The sequence below is a fragment of the Harpia harpyja genome, chromosome Z, assembly GCF_026419915.1.
Source record: "Harpia harpyja isolate bHarHar1 chromosome Z, bHarHar1 primary haplotype, whole genome shotgun sequence".
NCBI lineage: Eukaryota > Metazoa > Chordata > Aves > Accipitriformes > Accipitridae > Harpia > Harpia harpyja.
In genome coordinates this window covers 32695323-32715066 of record NC_068969.1, presented here as the reverse complement: position 1 = coordinate 32715066, position 19744 = coordinate 32695323, and the positions used below count along the sequence as shown (strand labels likewise).

Sequence of the window (19744 nt, the reverse complement as noted above, 5' to 3'; positions counted from 1 at the left end):
TGAAGATGAGCCTGGGAAGAAAGGGGGCTTGAGGGGAGGTGTTTGCCTTTGTTAATTGGCAATAAATTAAATTAACCTTCCCCAAGTCAAGCCTGTTTTGCCTGTGGTGTTAATTGGTGAGTCATCTCCCTGTCCTTATCTCAGCCCAGGAGCTTTTTCATCTTACTTTCTCTCCCCATCTTGTTAAGGAGAGGGAGTGAGAGAGTGGCTTGGTGGGCACTTGGCATCCAGGGCTAACCCACCACATATGGGCTAAACAAATGCTAACTCTTAATTTAACTCTCCTGACAATAGGCACGTTTGTTGGTTTGGGTTTTTTTTGGGGGGGGGCCAATTTGTTTCACTGAAACTCTTTTGCCTCAAAATGCTTTAAAAAAGAGGCTGTGAATTAGTAGCTCTGAGCATATTTTCACCCCAAATGATTAATTAGAGTCACATTTTATATCAACTAGTTGTTAATAAGTTAAGTACATTTGATATATTTAGACATTGGTGCAGTATGCCTTGGCTAATGATTTAGATTATAAAATTCAGTGAAAGTAATTTTGGGCACTGAAATACGACAATGAATCACGAGAAAGGGAAATGTTATTGCTTATTGGTGCAAGAACATTTTTTTTACTGGCCAGTAGAGTATAAAAGATTACACCTATGTTAGTAGAGATGCTTGTGTATATCCTAGAAGCAAAACAATATTCACTCTGATCATGAAGAATGACTGGTGAATAAGTAAGTAATATAGCAACTGTTGGGATGAAAGATGGTCTCCATGATTCCTCTTCCAGTACCACCAACATGAATCTCTCATGAGTCTATGTGGGATCAAAGTTACAGCAACATGACCATCTGTAGGATCACAGATCTGAACAGCTGTGTAAGAGTGTGTTCCCAAAAGTATTCTTTGCTGGAGACACTGTAAGAGAAACTCCCACTATAAGTGGGTTCTTTGACAGATTGTCCTATGTAGGATCTTTTTCTGAGTCGTGTGCACAGACTGAAAGCCTCACTGCAGCTTTGTCAGGAAAGGAGTGAGTCAACTGGATAAGGAAGAAACCTTTCTGATTTAGCCTTCATATAAGTAGGTGAGGTGTTGGGCATTGTTTGTTTATTTCTTTATTTGTGTCATTTAAAAGCATCTGTGACTATGTCGTGTGTTTTGGATGCTGTGAATAAATTATTCTGTCTGCATTTTCCCTTAGACAAGACTCAGTATGATTGAGGATAACTGCAAAGCAGCAGCAAAACTGTAAACTATACAGGGATGCCTATCAAGTGCAGTAGCTTACCAGCACATCTTCTCCTTAACTGCACAGACCAAGTGTAGAGGTAAAACAAGGAATATCAGGAGAGGCAGAAAGATCTACCTGTCACCAGTTGCGATCATGAAGGCATTTCTGCTATGCAGAAAGGTATTGGTGTGCACAGTTAAGCCCAGAGGGTGGCAGGGAGAATGGTCTGCCTTAGAGCAAATCTAAAGATTGAAAGCTACTGCCAGAGAGTTGAAATGTGACTAAGGAAAAAAATCTGAGCTTGAAGGTAATTGCTCCCTGTTCCCATGTAAGCTGGGCATTGTAATCATGAGACTAATAGGCTTTCATATCCATGCTGCTCTTAGACACCCGTGTTGTAACAGGAGCACTGAACCTGTGCACTTTTATATGAAAAACTAAATCCAGGAGATAGATTTTCCCCAACTTCCCAGATAATTTGTGAGGGCAGCATGTTTATTAGGAAGGCATTAACTTGAACTCTGATCTCTTGACACAGGTAGCATAATTTCGATGCAACATTGTAAAAAAGTCTCCAAGTTTAGAGGCATGATGTACCTGAATCAGTCTGGGGTCACAATAACCAGGTGACCTAGACTGACCAGGCAGCAGAGGCTTTTTTTGTCCCCTCTACTAAAGTTCTTTTAGTTCTGGATTTGATAGAAATTGAGAGCAAGAATTAGCTGAAATAAATTGAGCTTTGCTGCAAACTTTTGTGTGTATAAAAGATGCTTAAAGATGTTGGTAGATATGTAGTAAAGATATTCAAACTTAGATCTTTATAAAACTTCATCATAGATCCACAAAGTCACCTGAGTGTTGCTTTCAATGTGTTAGGTACTGAGATAGCTGAAGCTGAGCTGCAGGCTGGAATCTCTGTAACTCAGCTCTCCACTTATTAATATAGAGAATAGGAGTGTATAGGATAGATACATTAAAGAGAAAAAAGAATACTAGAAGTCATACGAGTGTGAAATATGATGCAGCGTAGCTTGGCCATATCATCGCTTTTCTTCTCTCTCAGGAAGATAGCAAGCAGAGAAACACATCCAGACCAGATCAGCAATGCACAACACTTTCTCCACATACCAGGGGAATGCTCTACCAGACGTATGCTGCCAATGTGTTGGGTTTTTTATACTGGATGAATGATATGGACGATAAAATAAATAAATTCACCTGAGAATCTGGCCGTGGAGTATTTAGAAGTTATATTCTATGATGGGGATTTTCACAACTCTATTGACTTCACAAAGCCAACAGAAGATATATGGAGAAAAAAGGAAGTACAATCCCCAAGACCCCACTGTGTCTCTTAGGTCTGGTGTGATATTCTTCATTTTGTCTTTTCAATGTTTTTTCATCTGTCCATACAAGCTGTAAGTGTATATTAGGGCCTCTGTTATGCAGCCTAAGTGCAAGTAAAGGCTCCAGTCTGTACATGTCTGGAAGGAAGTATTATAGTTTTTTTGCTTGACAATTCAATTTTTAGTCCGGGTGTTTCAGTAAGAGAGATCATTCACTCTTACGCAGGAAAAATGCCATATGAAGCAAGTCGGGAAGGATCTTTCTTCTACAATGCCCTCTGTTTCATTACACTTTGGCAAGCAAAGCATGTTTTATGGCTTTTATTTTCTCTCCTGCACCATTGTACTGATAGAGGGGAGGAAAAACTCTTCAGATAAGGAGGAATGAATGAAAAATAAAAAGCAAAGTGACACTAACTTTTTCATAGGAGTATGAGGACCAGAAGAGTATGAGAACAAGGATTGCTTCCTCAGCTCTTTAGCCCAGACATCAACTCATTAGTGATTTTAATTACCCATAGTCACTGGGTAGTTAATGCACTCAATTCATGTATCGCTTTCATGCAAACTCATAAAGGGTTTTAATATTTGAAAGAAAGAAAAAAGAAGGGAGGTTTTTAGAAATGGTAAAAGCTAAGTTGTAGCACAAGTAAAAGTTAAAATGTAGTACAGGTTAGGTTTCATTAAGACATCTTTAAAGGTATGGTGTGCAGGAATAAAAAAGTAAATTTTCTAGAGCAGGTGGTGAAAGAAAACCTAGAGGGAAACCTACATTTCAGTTGTGTGAGAAATAAAATGACCCCATGATCATACCAACAGCGCAAGCTCTGCTGATTCTTTCTAGCACCACTTACATCCACAGTCCAGAAGTTAATATTCCTCCCAGCCCAAAATGGAGAATGACATTAAAACTCTTGTTTTGTGTTTCAGTCCTGCGACAATACAGTGATTTTATGCAGTAGGGGATTTGACATTGCAGTCAAATCACAGTGTTTAGGGAATCACATATTTTCTGAAGATTTTTCTATTACTTGGAAGATAATGCAGGGCACACTGGGTATTAATAGCTAGGAATTGCTTGTCATTAAGAAATTCTGTATGAAAAGAATGAGACAACAGTTAATGAAAGTAACATTGAAAGTAAAAGCAGATAGGAGAAGATAGCTGTGCCTCATAAAAATGAAACTCTATCAGAATTAGTTAAGAAATCTGGATCCAACTAATGAAATTAAGATTTTCAGAAAACAGGCTAAATAGTGTACAATGTGCTTCTGTGAAGCTATTTCAAAATCAGCTTAAACAATACATCTGTTTTGCCTGAACAAAATACTCAAAATTCTTTGTGTCCTTAGAACATTTTGACAACATCCATCAGTTACTTAAATATGAAAATCTCCTGTTGCACACTGGAATATATCTTGCTGAATCAGTGCCTATTTCACTTTCTTCCAGGGCCATCACACCCTTTCCACACAGAAAGTACATGTGTTTGCTTTCCCCTATTCATACCAGCAACACCTCTAAAATCCTTAGGAACTGGTGTTTTATGTTATTCTGGTCCTCAGTATTTCTCTAATACCACTCTGTAGCTTATGTTTGCAGTTGGGAAATGTCCTTTATCACAAAGAGCAGGGGCAAGGCTGACCACCCCTCTACAGCAGAGTGCTTCCAGCCACCGCAGTTTGACAAGATACAAGGAGATAAACCTAACTGATTATTTTTTCCCCTGAATAGGCCTTCCTCTAAACAGTGCTGTGTTCCTATCTGGCAATAATCTCACAGGGTTTGTTTGCAGTATGACTGGCTAGTTTGTACCAAAAGTGTAATCAAAATTTTTGTACACATCACACAATACGAAAGCCAGAATCCATCTGTCTGGATCAGAGGAAAAGTTCTCCTGGGAGCTTCAGCTTGTTGCCTAAGGCAGGAGCTCCTTCTATTGGCAGACAAAATAGGGAAGAGTTTCAAGACAGGCTGGGAAAAAATGTTACCTGATAAAAAGGAAGTAAAAATAATTTTTTATGCAATTGATGAGCATTTGATAAACTCTTATTAAACAGAACTACATACAACCTACTGTTAAGAACATAGAGTAATAATGTACTAAAGTTAACTAAATCTTTGTAATAAAACGAAGTAGCAAAACTTGGACCTCACTGTTAAAATATTTGTTTTAAATAAGTGATTCTCAATTCTCTGTTACTTTGTTACTTTCTTGGCAAATCTTGTACTTGGATCTTAGAACTCAAAGCTGTGGTTAAATTTGGTATGAAAATAAAAGGGGATATTATGGTGGGTAATACAATTTTTTACTAGTAATATTTTTTTCATCTAGGTATCTTTTGAACTGATATCAAAATATTTTGCCATCAATATAAGAAAATTAGCTTTGTTTGTTTTCTATGTTATCATCACTCAGAAGATTTATTTTGTCAGGCCACTAAACTTCCCAGGGTAATGTCAAAGTAATTGCTGCTACTTATTTTAAGGTGTAACAGTTTACCAATTTTAAGATAGGTTTTAAAGCATATTTAAGGGTCAATATCTTGCCAACTGATGCAGTGTCAGCAGGGTTAGTTAGGGAAGAGCACGGAGGATGGATCTAAAACACAGACTGTCTTGAAGTCTGAAATTGAAAACTAGGGTTTTTTTCAAACTTACAGTAAAAGATATGAACCTGATATTTTAACAGATTTTTGCTGTCAATAAAATCTGTCTTACCATTCCAAGAAGTCTGGAAAGGTGAAAAACCTTCTCCAAATTTCAGTGTACATATGGTAAAGAGACACTATGATTTTTTTAGAGATAAATTGTGAGAAGAACAGACAATACTGAAATACAACTGAGAAATACGAAAACAGAACCTGCAGCAGCTCTGTGCTGCAAGCTGGAGACATAGATCAATGCGTTGTGAGAGAGAAGTGGTTTTGCTCCCAAGAAAAGTCAGAAAAGGAAGGATGTAGAATAAGCTAGAAATGCTTGGGCATTGAAATGCATGAAGTCAACAAAGGAATAACTTCATAAAGCTTTTCAGAAAAAGAAAAAAGAAAAAAGAAAAAAAAGTACAGACAAGTGTTAAATTTTTACCTTGAAATATTTTCCCCAGAACAGAAAAGCAGAACCAAACCTACAGGAATATAAACCAGCTTTTGCTTCCACCCATAACCAGTGCTTAAAGAAATATTACCTGTTCTGTCACCGTTTATTTTTTCCTGGTTTCTAAAGTCAATCAGGTTACATGATCTATGGCAGAAGTGTTTATATACCTTTGTAGTTATACATATCTATAATATGTATTTTAAAATCATATTAATTGTCTTTAATTTTGATGAAAACCGTCTCTAACATACTTTGATCCATACTGGATACCACTGCAGACCCAACACCATCAATCCAGTCACCTTTTTATGCATTTTATATAAGTGCTGAATGTTACCTGCAGTTGCATGTCCATTGTCTTTGCTCTGTTCTCTGCTAGAACACAGTTAACTATTCTCTTATTTCTATCAGTTTTCATAGATTATTTAGTTAGGAATGTAATGTGCTCAAAACTGTGTTTAACGAACTGTACTGTTTTATTATAGAAGTTTGTCCATATCAGGTTAATAGAGTTCAGCTTAATTTAAAAGTCAAACAAAAAAGGTCTGATATAATCATAGATGTCAAAGTGGTTTCAGTTAATAATTTGGAAGGATTATCTCAATGCTTCCACATTATGCAAGCAAAGCACCCCCAAAACAGCCCTTCTTTTACACGTGTACTGTTCAGGAACTTCTCAAATCTGGGCTCACCTCTCCTCACCCATAGTAACACCTGAACAAGCTTTAATAAATGTAAAAACTTTTTACCATCTTCCAAAGAATATTAACTTCTTGCTCTACCTCTTGAAGACAAGCACCATGTCAGAGGTCTAAGGAAAATTCATTTATGTGTTTTTCAAAATCTCAAACCTACAAATAATTATCCATTTCATGCAAGATTTTTGCATTGTTTCGCAGAACTGTGTAGATACCAATTAACCCATGGGCTTATTCTGGCATGTGGAAAAAGAATGTAATATTAGAACTCATGGTGACTATCAAAGGGATATAAAATTTTAGGCTTGTCACAAAAAATGAGAACAAATATCAAAGAATGACTTGTCTCATACATCTGCTGAGTGGGAATGGAGACTGACTACTAACACAAACAAATGATATCTTATAGCTCACAAATTGTCTGATACGTTAATGACCTGATAAATTAAATACTAAGTCAAAATACCGTAAAATAAAATAGTATTAACTTGCCAAGACTTCATTATGGACTAGGAAAGCAATTATGCCATATTTATATGGGTTAAGAAAAACAATGACATCACAATGATTTTTTGATAAGCAGCATCAATTAGTCCATATTAAACTGATGCACTTCAGATGTTCTCTAGAAATTCAAAATAAATTATGAAGAAGAGAAATTGTAAGTTAGGCTAGGGATTCAAGTGTATATGGCGCAGAAATGTAATTATCTACTTGTAATTGTCATTCTGGTCCCATTCAAATGCAGAGAAAATCCTCACTGATTTGAAGGATATGGGTTGAAGCATACTTAGAACAGTAAATACTGGCTTTGGACAGTACAGTACAGTACAGAGGTATATCTGCACTGGTTTTTAATATTGGCTTTTAAATTCAGACTCAAAGTCACTGAACCAAGTGACCATCTTGCACTTTTTATTCATGAACATTGTGGCAGTGAATTCAAGTGTACCAATTACATTGCACATCTGTGTGCGATAATATAATTTGGGATGCAGGCTTAGATCATCTAGTCTGCAACACACTTACCTTTCCTGGCTGCCGAGATGCAAAAGGAGGCACCAAATCCTACAATCTGTCCTCCAGGTAAGCCACACATTCTGCACCAAAGCCATGAGCAACCATTCTGGTTGGAGAGCATTGACAGCGGATGCCAGGATTTGACCTGAAATTCTCATACACTGCTCCATCAAGAGCATACTCATTGCCACATGGAGTCTTACTAAGAAACCTGTCTGGAGTGAGGAAGTTTGCTATGGAAATCTTCAGAGACAGGTGGTGCCACCTAACACAGTCCATTGTTTCTGGTTGGAAGCAAGCATGTTACTGAAAGCACCAGAGGTTTTTCTTGATGTGGTTTCTGGAACTGTACAATCCCCACTGATAAGCTGGATATAGACTACCTTCAGGGCCCATGACAAGATGAGAAAAGCTAAAACCCCTCCACTATGAGAGCTGCTGTTTCAGCAGCTTGCCTTTGACCAGTCCAAACCTGCTACAAATAGGATTTCCTTTTCCATCCAAAGTCAATCAACCCCTTCTTCCCTCTCCCATAACAAGAGGGGAGAGCCTTGGAGATTCCAGGCTAACAAAACATTTGCACATGCTACGCTTTCTTTAGAAACAGGATTGTCCAGCAATTGTCCTTTTTTGACCACAGAGTTGAGAACAGTACCCATTCAAAATAGATCCTCTCCCCTGACTATTGCCCATTAGGAATTACATTTTATTTTGGAATACAACAGTTTCAATGAGGAAACACACAGAGATCATTTAGATAGGGTCTCAGTTATCCCAGAATGCCATCTCAGACTAATACGAATTGCAATAGCAGAATATGTGAACTGTGAACCTAAGTGGGGAGGGATGGTTCATCTGCAAGTGGACACCCACCCTCAATAAATATGAGAAGTTTTCTTATTGTGAAAAACAACACACATGAAGACACTCCCTTTCTTAATTCCAGAGAAGTTAACAAGAGGGTTTCTGTCACTCTTTCGTTTCCAAGAAATCAAAATATTTTCATCCAGTAAGCCATTCCATAAATTCAGTATATAATACAAAATAATCAAATTAATCAACCAACAATCAAAAAAAACCTAAACCAAACCAAACAAAACAACTACAAATAGCCTTATAGAATAGAAGAATCTGCAGGACCACAGTGACACAACTCCCCACCATGTCCTTTTGCCAGTCTTTCTCCCCAGCTCCACTCACATTCTCTGTTCTGTCTCCAGATCATCATGGTCCTTTCATGTAGAAAGCAGATGTTTCCAGAGATCCTGGCTTGTCTGTCTTTAATCCTCTGGGCACCCAGCCAAAACATGCCTGGAGGAAGAAATCTGCATCAACAGCTGTCTCAGGGTGTGCTGGTGACAATTCTTTCTCTGGCCAGGACCTCAGACAAAAACACGAGCTGTCTGTCCAGCTCTCTTACCTAAGATTTTGTTTCACTTCTTTCAGCTCCTTTTGGAGTTTAGCAATGAGTTTCTCTTTCTACTCTTGTAGTTTTCTACTGGAGGTTTCCTGTGTTTGGGAGGAAACATCAAAATTAAAAATATTGCAAATTCCCTCTTAAACAATGACCCTGTAATGAAATATACAGCAAAAAGAAAAAAGGGAAGAAAAACATATACTATTCTTTCCTAGGTTTTGCATGTGCAATTCATTGTGAAGCAGCTTTTTTTTGTGTCCTCCTCACTAAAATTAATCTTTGCAAATGAATCTTTCTCTTCTTTGGTGTCCTTCCCAAGAGGATCACATGACAAATCTTTGTCAGCAAGACATCAGAATAGTGAAAGATAAGTAGCACTGGAAAAGAGACCAAGTATCTGGATCTACAACCTGACAAACATGACACTGACTGTCAGTGAAATTGCTGTCAAGGTGGAAAGTACAGATACAAGAGGTCTGCCTCTACTGTGCAGTTGACAGCATGCTAATGGAGTTTTTTAACATGTGTTTCTAGCCCAAACTGAGCAGCTACAAGATTGGCAGCCTCCTTCTTACTTGAGAGTCCTCACCCTTTTTCATGAAGAAATGCTAACTGTTGTTTGATAACATTAGGGTTTTATTTTGCATGCTTTTGATAAAGCTCTTTTGCACAGTTCTACACAGAGCTAGGAGCAAAGTGGTGGCCTGCAACTGAGGATGCTTTTGCACTACAACATGAGCTGATCCAGGTTTATGTAGAGCTTACAGTTTGCCTATTTCTCCCTCCCTACCCTGAGAAGTCCGAATTACTAATGTTGAAGAACTGCAGTCTGGATCCTGCCTGGAGATAAGCCTAATGACCCTGCCCGTGGATGGGGAGCTCACCTGCATGAACAACAGGGTGGAGAGTGGTGGCCCATCTTCATCGACCTGAAGGTAAAGTGGGAGTATAAAAAGGGGGAGGAAAATTGCAATCACTATGTCGCTTGAATGCATTATAAATAAAATGTGTTTAAGAGCAGTGACAGCATTGCTTATCTTTACACTATGAAAACATACTCTGACATTTTTCAGTTGTCACAATTGATCTACCTGCTGGGAGAGTGTAGGGGAAGGATACACCAACATGAGAGATCCAGCTGCAGATATCAGCAGAGATGTCTGTGGTAGAAGAGATTCCAGAAATAAACCTTTCTTTTAAAATTAAGAATTTTACTGTAACCAGCAATAGACTGAGAAAGGAATTTAATTTTAACCTAATATATCTAACACATACTTTCTAGACATACTTAGGAAGTGGAAAGAACAGAATTTTACTGAATTAATTTAAATACCAGATTCTCTGACTACATTTAAAAAATTAGCTGAGCAGCAAATAGTGATTGCAGCAAACCTATAAACTATAGTTAAATTATATTATAGGAATAACACTGCAGTTAAAAAAATATTATGCAAAAACATTAAGTATTGAAATCATGCTACTCTTTTTTTTTTTCTGTTAAGAAACTATACTCAGGGATTTTACTACTGAACCACAGGCCTGTTAAGTTGTAATAAAAAATTGCATCAGGAAAACCTAGAATAGGCTGTAATACTAAACCCTTGATTACAGGATGTACAAAGAGAGAATATTTATCAGATAACATTTCTTCACTAAGTTTGTGTAGGATGTTTACTACATTTGTTCTTGCAAATGAAAAGTACAAATTATCCTTATTTTAATTGCACTTTAGTAATTTTAACTTGCTCAGATCCCCCTCTTCCTGCCACCATGAAGTCATTTGCTTCCAGTCTTACAGTTCAATCATGAAAAATCAGTATGGAAAAGCATATAAGGTAAAGAGAGAACACATTATAAAGAATGCTATGTAAGTAATATAGACTAAAAGGGAGCAGGAAAAGAGCTCGACTTGTCTTTCTCTCAAAAAAAAATCTTTATTCTACTACAAAATTTATAAATCTCAAGAATCTCTGTCACCATCACCTGTTGCATTATACGGCTGTAAAGCTTATGACTATCCGTGGGCATTTGTGCATTTCAGAAACACAGGAACTCGAGGAGCCATAAGGGAAATAATTTTGTCCTTTATTTCAGTAATTGACTGGAGATTAGACAAAAATAGCTATTGATCTCTCATTCTTGCCATGTTTAGTCACTGCAGAATAAAAGAATCAAATTACCATCAAAGGAAAGTGGCAGATTCTGACCCTCAGCCATATCCATTTCTACAACAGTAGTTTGAGGTCAATCCCATGGACTACATCCTTGCAAAATCTGCCTACTCATTTATACTTATAATGTAAAATACTAAAAGGAAAATATTTATTTTTACAATTGCCAGTGTCATTTGCAATGACTCATACTTTTGATGGCACATTGCTGTGTTTTGAAAATAACCAGAACAACTTCCTCGCAGTTTTTTTCTCACACGCTTTATTACAGACTGAGGTTAAAACTTTAGATGATATATTAGCCGTGATCAACATTTCTTCATAACTAAACTCTTTGCAAAACTTCTTACTTTCACTTACTTTTTTTCAATGAAGGGAAGAATGGGAGGGAAAAGAAAGATTACTGCTTTCAGAACTTAAGCTCCAATATAATGGTGTAACTAAACACGAACAGCTTAAGAACATACCTTGTTTTTTCAAGAAGCTGCCTTTTGTAAACTAAAAACCAACCAGCCTTTTATTTGCACAGTTGTCACCAAAAATATAAACTTTCAAAATTATATGGGAAAAGAGTACCTCGTGTCTTTTTTTCTGAATATTCAGCTATAACATCTTCAGGTTTTAATACTGTACGCAGGCCTGTAATAATTATTTCTGTACTCTTTACTTGATTTCTAACTTGGCTTTTGTTTAATACTAATTCCACTAGAATATCATTTAGATGAATACCACTATTAGATGACTATTGTTCTTTAATTGAAAACCAAAGATAAAGATTGTTTAAGAGCTGCTGCTAATTACCAGGTCTTAAAGATAAACTTATCTTTTAAGATAAAGGGACTGTACCGACAACACTTTTAGAAACTGTACAAAAAGTTACTGTTGTACCACCAGCTGGCTTACTTTCCTCTGAAGTACAGTAAGTATAATGTTGGTTTGTTTATGTAAGTGTAATTATCTTTTAGTAGGTATTTAATACTGTTTTCATTAAATTTTCAATCAGTAGAGAATGTAGTCCTTGTCCTTCAATATGATGCCTAACTAAATGCTTCAAACATGGTTTCAGCTCACCTATACTGCCAGCATTCATTTAACTTTATTTGCTTTATCTTGCTTTATCCAAGAATTTTTCAGTTTCTCTGCCTAGATTTTCCCAAGACTTGTGGGCACTTCTGGGTGTTGCTGAAATCCGGAATAAAACTCCTTAACAGCAATGAGAAGTTAAGAAGCAGGCACTCCTTTATTGCAGCGCTGGGCACACGGGGGATCGCTCCACCTATCGTGTGCACCTGTCTTGTCTAACGATACAGTTAAATACACACCTGTTATACATATTCATTAAGTTTCTGGGAAATGTTATACATAATCATCAACTTTCCAGTAAATCATTAGCATATGTATATGTCTCTTCACGCAGGCGCAGCAAAGGTCTCTGGTGGTCTTCAGAAGCCCTCTGGTGGTCTTTCATAGTCTTCCTCACTTGTTCGCTTCTTGACCTCTTTTAGCTGATTCTGCGCAGTATGATTCTCATCACTATCTATATTAGTTTGCATAAAAATGTATACTATGTTCTCTTTTGAAATCCAACCTTTTCAATGATTGGTCTTTCAGTTTGTTATCAAAATGGGAAAGGTAGGGAGTTTCCAAGAAGCAAATCTTCTTGGCTTCTTAAAAGAAAATATAAGCCAACGATAATCAGTTAAAAGTACAGTACTGCACATTCTTTAAGTTCTTTATCTACTATGGTTACACATCACAACTCTATATTCCTAATATTTCAGTTATAATCAGATTTGATTTCTTTTAAAATGTAACATGGGGTGGAGGAAAACAGAAATTATATTTCTATTCACAGCATCCTACAGTCTTTGAAGAAATGCAGGATTCCCTAGCACTGAAGAAAAATAGCAAAATTATTTACCTGCACCTCTGTGAAGTTTGTGGGACATTGAATGAGATGAGAAAGTAAAATTGCACTTCTCTAATTAAGCAAATATGGACATATGACATCAGATATACTTGTCCTGCTCAAGGAAATCTGAAGATAAAACTCTTTTTTTTTTTTTTGAGTTAGATTTTGTGGAAAATCTTCAGGAAAGAGTTGAGCTCCTAAAATCACATGGAACAATGGTAAACTCATGCCTTAAGCCCCAGCTCACACACATACCCAAATAATTGGAAATAATTTTAAGCTGATAAGACTACTTATGTGCTCAGTCCATTAATGGGCTCTGAGCATTAATGTTTGTAATTTCTTGAAAACTAATGTTGTTGAACAAAGAGATTAATAAACTTAAGAAAATCAGCTTGTTTTGTTTGTTTTTTCAACTTACAAGCATTATAAAGTTTTTGGTCTTAATCTGTAATTCCATTTGCTGGAGTTTCGCTGTTGCTTACACCTTCTTTTGAAAGAAGCTAGAGAGTGATCATATAGAAAAGTAGTAGCATTCAGTGTCACATCTATGCAGATTATGTTTTAAAACCCAGGGATAGGGCGTACTTTATTTCTACAGTTGTGTTAAAAGAAGATCTCTATATGCAAGTATTCACGTACATATACTGAAGGAGCCCAAAACCACAAAAAAGCAAATGTCAGTACCTGATACTTAGATGTATGTTGCTAGATATCTTGGTCCACGTCTATATCTGCTTATTTCTCTTATTAAAAAAAAAAAAAAAAAAAAAAACAAACAAAACCAACAACATCCTATAAGCAAATTCAGTCTGATGCATTATGAGGTGTGAGAGACTTGCTTTGAAAAATTCCGAAGTACTTTTTTTTTCTTTGCTCTAAAGCAAAATTCACAAAATCTCCCAAGCAATTTAGATCCTCATTTTCTTACAGCATGTTTGCATGACATCTCTGATGTTTCAAAATTCCTATGTAAACACAAATGAAATGAGACATAGTAAATATTAGAAAAAAAAAATCAGAATGAAGCTGGTAAAGTGAGATTTATATTGCAATATGTAAATGTGTATTTTCCTGCCTGAACTGATTTATGAATATAAGACTTGCAATAATATTAAAGCAAATAAACATGAATAATTGCTCACAGGCAGAAAAGGTCCTTCAGGTTTTACACTCACCAGAGCAGGAATTGGCTCCTCCTGTGTTTTGTACAATACCAAGCACTGTGTCCCATCACCAGTTGCAAATGTTCAAACTTAAATGCAATGCACATGCTTAAAATAATAATAAAAAAATTGATTTAGACAGTGCTTTAAAAAGACACATTTAAAAACAGCATCTCTGTGGCCTTTTTCTTCTTCGCTCCTCCGTATGGTCTTACTTTCCTTTCACTTAGATTCACATCACTCTAAACTTCAGAGGAACTATTCTTCAAGTACAATGATGCACAAATTGGCTAATTCAGCTTCCAAAACACCAAGGAAGTAGTAAATCCATCTTAGACAAAGTGTAGGAAATCTGTGCCCCTCAGTATGAACACATGGCTCTGAGAACCACCCGGGTTTTGAGTTATTTTCCAGGTGAAGGCAGACCCTGCCTTCCATGCAGTAAGGAACTATCGCATTTTGCATGGCATCCCCTCTGTAGCTGCTGATGGCCAGGTGTCCCCAAACTTACTGAATTGTAAAGGTCCTATAAAAGGCAGTTAAAAGAGGCAATTCGCTGTACCCTTTTTTATTGGACTAAGTCAGAATTGCCTCCAAGACATCTACTTTTCTTAAAACCTGCTGAATTGAGAAGGAGCAATGTGAATCACGGCTCTACATGGTCAAGGATAAATAGAACACTGAGCAATAGTAAATTAAAATGTAAACTTAAAATACACTGTGCAGATAAGATACCTCTGTACTCTTACATGAAATGGGTTACTGTGGGCTCCATGGCTGTCCATATTTTAGCATGAGTTTGGTCTCTGACAGCTAATTGACTCTTCCAAATGAACATGTGAATCATGCTGACCAAAGCATGGTCGGGATGATCTGTCAGTGACCCTTCCTAGCATGAACTTTAAGCACAGTCATTCTTTTTGTTCACATGAACCTAAGCCAGGATACACCGTTCAGCCTGTTGGCCAGAGTATGGTTTTGGCCTATTTTCATAACTATGTCTTAAAAGACAAGAACCTTTTCAGGGCTCTCTGACAAAAGTAATGCTTGTATGAGTACCCAGTAATAAAATATTAGGTGATGGTAGTTAAATTACACTAGATAATCACAATATAAATCTTCAGTCCAACATGTAAAATGTAGTCTATTAAATGGTGATATTCTATACCATAAAATGTGATATACTTACATGACTTTCCGGATGGTATTAATGACATTTTGTGTATACTTTGTATATGCAAAGAGCACATTTCTATGCCAGTTGTAAAGTTTCATTTTTTTGCCTATAAAACATGCAGTAACGCTTTACTATATGGTTTTACACATAGGTATAGTATTAACAGACAAATGTCTTTAATATAGCCAGAAGTTAAAAACTCATATCTGATACAAGACAGTATTAGAAATGTAGTCCCGTGTAACTACCAGCATCAGCATGAACTCTGTGTCTAGAATATATTTCGTGTGATCTGCCAGATTGTATTAGTTCTTGGCAGTAATTCTCTTTTAAGTAATCATAATCAAACAAAAATCCAAAGAAATATAGTGCTACTAAAACATCACATGATAAATCATCCTAGAGGAAGATGGGACTGAGAACAGTTGGTTTACCAAGGCATTGTAGACTATGGGAGTAGTTCATCCCATAACTAATTCTTCCTCACATTGCCATTCTCATAGGCAGCAACAGTTCTCCACCAGAAAAAAACCAAACAAACCAACCAACCAACATCCCCCCCAAATAAACAAAACCAAGCCAGCATGCTCCTCCCCACCCCAAACTAAATAAAGCCTCAATATATAACATTGTAAGGAAGACCACTTAATTGAAGTGTCTGACAACTACTTTAGCTGGCTAGTCTGATAGTATCTGAAGGAAAAACATTTCATAGATCTGGCAAAACTGCTCAGGTGGCTTTTCTGAAGATTATCTCCTACAAGGGTTTGACTCACCTTTAGTTTCAATGCAGCAGTCATGCACACTGATGCTGACATAGCTTGTCACGTTTACAGTGTATGTTTGTTGTAGGAAATCTGTGCTCCTCAGCAGGAGCACACCACTCTGACAACCACCTGCTTTTTGTGTCTTTTTCCATAACAGCACTCTAAGTAAAAGTTAGGTAGCCAAAGCTCCATATTTTTAACAGGAATCTACAGCCTTTCATTTTTAAACAAAGTATCTACAAAGTTACAGCAACTGGGGCTAATTCTAGACAAGGCTTATACAGTTTTAGCACTGTATTTTGACAAAAACTTGCAAAATGTAATTGTGTAGTAAATGTATTAGTAATATACTACTTATGTAATAAGTAGTAACTATGTCAGAGTAATGGCAGTAGTAATAGCAATAGTAAGAGTAAGTACAGTAAATAATAACAATAAAAATAACAGTAGTAAGTGCAGCCATTATGCAGTAAAACATGCAGTATGCAGGCAAGGTTCAAGATTCAATAATCTCCATATGAGCAGTCTCCCACCCATGGCTGGAGCCCAGATGGTTTCACTGAAGTTTTAGGCAGATAAAACTATTTATCTATGAAAAGTGCGACCAGAAGATCTTTGGTGCACAAACTGTCCTTTCTTCACCATTTGCTCCCAAGAACTCACCATTTACTACTCCCAAGAGTAGTAAATACTACTGACATATGGGTTATACTTAAGGTATCTAGGGTATACTTAGGGTGTGGGTATACTTATGGTTTAATGCAAAATAGAAATCATTATTATGCTATGTCCAGCCTTATTCTTTGTATGTATCACATAAAAATATGCAGAGGTATATAAGTAGAAAGTGTCATGTGACATTAGAATAACTTTTTTTAAAAGCTATGTCATCCAATGTCACTGTATGTATGAAAACTACAGCTCCATCCATGGGATTGACCTCACTTACTGTCTTGTGAGGCCCAGGCAAAAAGAAAATAGAATGAAAGAAGGGGCTCATAGCAGCTCTCCTCCTCAGTAACTATGGGTTTGTACAAAGACTAAACCACTATTGGAAAGTAATGACTGTGTTTCTCCACTGGGGAATATCATGGTGATCAAGGCAAAAATGACATTAAAATTAGATATATTAACAACACTTTTTGTGGTTTTTATGTTTTTTGGCACCAGATGTAAACATTTTTAGTACAGAGGCAACCAATTAGTTCTGAGATAATAGTTCAGTTTAGGAAGAGAGGAAAAGAGAAGTAATTGATTTCCATATTCTGAAACATACATTCTCACTTTCCTTCTCTCTAACCAAAATTTGAGTCCTGTCTCTCAGCAGTTTACTGTCTGTGCAAAATAATGGGAGCTATTATTTCCTCATGAGATATTTGCGAGGGGATTACTCATTTTGTTATAAGCCATTATAATGCCAAGTCATGAAGCTCAGGAAAGAATCACAGGAAATCATCTTAATGCCCCATGCATAAAGCTTTTAAAAAATTCCATTCAGAAAGTCAATCTCCTCTGTCATTTGCTGTAGTTTTCAGCGCAATCCGAAGAACACTGGGTCCTTTACATTTGTTTCTGACACTGCGAGTAATGGCACAGCTTTTCTAAGGAACATTTGAGATTTTCCTTATCTACAGAAATGTTCAAGTGGAAAATCAACAAGATACAGGCAGATGGTAGAAGATAATAACACTTTAATGACTGCAAAAATTCAACCTGTATGGTGGCATGCCATTAAATTATTCAATGCTTTGTAGCTAGGCACAATAAAGCAGTAGTTATTTATGCAAAAGCCATAAGAGGTTCTGTAGAATAGATATGAGAATTCCACTTTTGACATTTAAGATAGCAATGAGCTCATTGATACAGGAGCAGCAAACAATGGTGCAACTATAAACCACCACTAAAATCCAAGATGTTTTCTAAACTAGTTTTACAAGTGACAGTGATAATGCAAATATAACTGTAAATATGGTATAATGATCTGACTGCAGCAACTAAGTCTCCTCAAAATGGCAATCATCAGAGATGCTGAGATGAAAGCTGTAGGATGCCTGCTGGTCACCTGGTAATCAAAGAACCATCAATCAAATACACACTGCCTTAAGATCTTTAGCTTTCGAGAGAGTATATGCACATACACACAAGGGATACACTATCACAAGGACCTATTTCTGCTACAAAATTTTAACTGAGTAGCAATAACTGTGTTTATTCAATCAGCTTTGCTATATTTATTTCCTCCAGTTTGCACATCAGCTGGGATAATTTTCTCTTTTTGTTTTGCTGCTCCTCTTGGTTCAATTACTCCTACCTCTCTTACCTTTTTCAGCACATCTGAATCACCTGCATGTGGTGATTGAACACATGGGTGGGAGTGAGCAGGAGGCTCTCACTTACATTTCTCCTCCTCTTCTCAAAAAACCCATGAGATTCAGAAAGCCAGTATTTTGTACAAACTCTTGACTAGTAAGAATTTGGCTTACTCGCAATGAATTTAACACATTTCATTGTATTGTTTCAAAATGAATAGGCAGACACCGGTGGCAGAGCAAGAAACAACAGGCAGGAGCTGCAGTGTTAGAAATTACAATTAGATGAAAGGAAAAACTTTTTCAATATTGAGGGTGATTAAATATTACAACAAGTTGCCCAGAGAGGTTGTGAAATATTCAGCCTTGGAAATATTCAAAACTTGCCTGCATGAGGCCCAAAGCAACTTGATAAAAGTTAGACCTGCTTTGACTAGGGGAGGGTGGGGTTAGGGTAAGGGATCACAGGTCCTTTCCAAACACATATACACTTTTTTATGCCCAGTGGAATCAGTATCATGTTAGACAAACTGCTTGAGTTAACCACCAACCGTTAAGAAGCATTGGTTTGTTGTTTTTGGTTTTTTTCTGAAAGTTTTCTTCAGGTGTTCATACTGCAAGCATTTATCACAGTTCTTTTTATGGACATAAGTGTGAGCTGCATGAATATTTTTGTTCCTTTTCAGCAGAATTTTGCAGTGCTGAACAGAAAGCCTTGGCCAGCTGTGAGGAAAAAAAAAATGACATTTGATCAGATGGATGGTGCCATTTGGATAATATGATCAAGTGTTGTAGCATCTGGTTTTCATTTTTTTATGCCTGTGGGAATGACAGAGGACATTAAAAAGGTTCTGCCCCAACTTGAAAAGAACTGCAAACACAAAAGGAGATTCTTGTTAAACTTAGGAGCTCTGTTAAAATCAGATGCTTAGTAGCAATTTTATTAGCTTGTGCTACACCCATCCCCCTAAAAATGTGATTTTCAAATTGTCTGCCATGTTGGACAAAGAGAAGCTTCTCTACTCACATATCTATTCATTTACCAATATGATTTTTCTAATTCTAATTCAACTAAGGCAGTTTTCATTAAGTATTTTTCAGTGAGGGGCTAAGTTTTGACTTCAGCTGTAGCTGCTCTAGTTTATCACCTCATGATGCCACGGGAAGTGGGCAAAGGAGTTAGCAGATACAACACAAAACTTCCTGGAGATCCTCTTCTAGACTTTGCTGTTAATGAGCACTCTGATATAGGATATACTGACTGGACATGAAGAACGGTGTCCTACCTCCATAATGTCCAGGAATTATTTGTTTCATCTCTAACTACTGACATTCAGATTGGTTTACAATTGTTTTCTTTCCAAAGCTTTCCATAGCTACATCCAAAGAAATGACATTTACTTCAGTGGTGGAATTTATAGAAGTCAGAAATA

General features: G+C 36.8%; 1 long non-coding RNA gene across 1 annotated transcript; it reads left to right on the top strand.

The window, feature by feature from the left end:
* The first annotated feature begins 946 nt into the window (after positions 1-946).
* On the top strand, positions 947-13290 carry LOC128137636 (uncharacterized). Its single transcript, XR_008233775.1, has 2 exons — positions 947-1082; positions 12836-13290. It is a non-coding gene; the product is annotated as an uncharacterized LOC128137636 (long non-coding RNA).
* Positions 13291-19744: the final 6454 nt, after the last annotated feature.